We start from the raw sequence: 1,455 nt of genomic DNA on the forward strand, positions 1-1,455 counted from the left end.
ACCAGGCTGGCCTCGAACTCAGAAATCCGCCTGCCTCTGCCTCCCGAGTGCTGGGATTAAAGGCGTGCGCCACCACGCCCGGCTGGCTCACGCCTTTAATCCCAGCACTTGAGAGGCAGAGGCAGGCAGATTTCTGAGTTCGAGGCCAGCCTGGTCTACAGAGTGAGTTCCAGGACCGCCAGGGCTACACAGAGAAACCCTGTCTCAAAAAAACAAACAACAAAAAAAATCAAAACAAAACAAGAAAAAGAGAACATGCTACATTGCCTGATAACCTTCCCAGAACCAATAGAGTGGAAGGAGACAGAAACAGCAACACAAAATGATCATCTGGCCTCCATATACCTACCATGGCATACACACCTGCCCCAACCCCATCACATACACTTAAATAATGATAAGTATTAATAATAAATTAAATAACTTCTTTGTTTTTTGGTTTTTTGGTTTTTTTCGAGACAGGGTTTCTCTGTGTAGCCCTGGTTGTCCTGGAACTCACTTTGTAGACCAGGCTGGCCTCGAACTCAGAAATCTGCCTGCCGCTGCCTCCCGAGTGCTGCTGGGATTAAAGGAATGCGCCACCACGCCCGGCAATAACTTCTTTAAAAAGTAAAATGATCAATGATGATATAGCTCAGCAGTATATTGCTGGCTAGAATCCCCCAGTGAGGGGCTGGAGGTGTGGCTCAGTGATGATAGACCCCCTGCCCAGAATCCCCCAGGGAGAGGCTGGGGGCGTGGCTCAGTAGTAGAGCCCCTGCCCAGAATCCCCCCCAGTGAGGGGTTGGGAGAGTGGTCCGTTTCCCAGTCCTGAGAAACACAGGCAGCAGGGTTGCTCCAACTTTGAAAGCAGCCTCCCTTGTTAGGTCCACCCCCCTGAGGGATAGGGAAGGCTCAACCCTAGTGACGGATAACCAAGGTGGATAACAAGGAACCAATAATTAACTGTGACTCACCAGGCCCTGGGCTACATCTTCACTTCTATGATGTCACTGACTCTCATGCCTGCCTGGTGACATCAGCATTATTAGCAGCCTGGTCATTCCCATCTTGCCGAGGGAGAGTAAAGAATGGAGAATGTAACTTTTACAGACTCCCCCACCGGGCACAGAACCAGAGAAACTCAAGCAGTGATGGTCTGGGAACTGACTCTCCCAATGAGCCCACCAGGCTGTTTAATACGACATTCCTGTTGTATGTGGTGGCAGGTGACTATGATCCCAGCACTTCAGAGATACAAACAGGAAGATCAGGAATTAGGGTCATTCCTGGCTACTTAGAGAATTCTAGACTACTCGGGGCTACATGAGACCATATGCTCAAAAAACACAACAAACAATCAAACAAAGGACAAAACCAAAGAAACAGAAAACAAAACAAACAAACGAGGGCCTCGGAAGATCCCAAAGTGGATAAAGAACTGACTGTGCAAGCTTGGGGACTGAGTTTGGGTCC

This window comes from Mus caroli, chromosome 5 (genome assembly GCF_900094665.2).
Source record: "Mus caroli chromosome 5, CAROLI_EIJ_v1.1, whole genome shotgun sequence".
Lineage (NCBI taxonomy): Eukaryota > Metazoa > Chordata > Mammalia > Rodentia > Muridae > Mus > Mus caroli.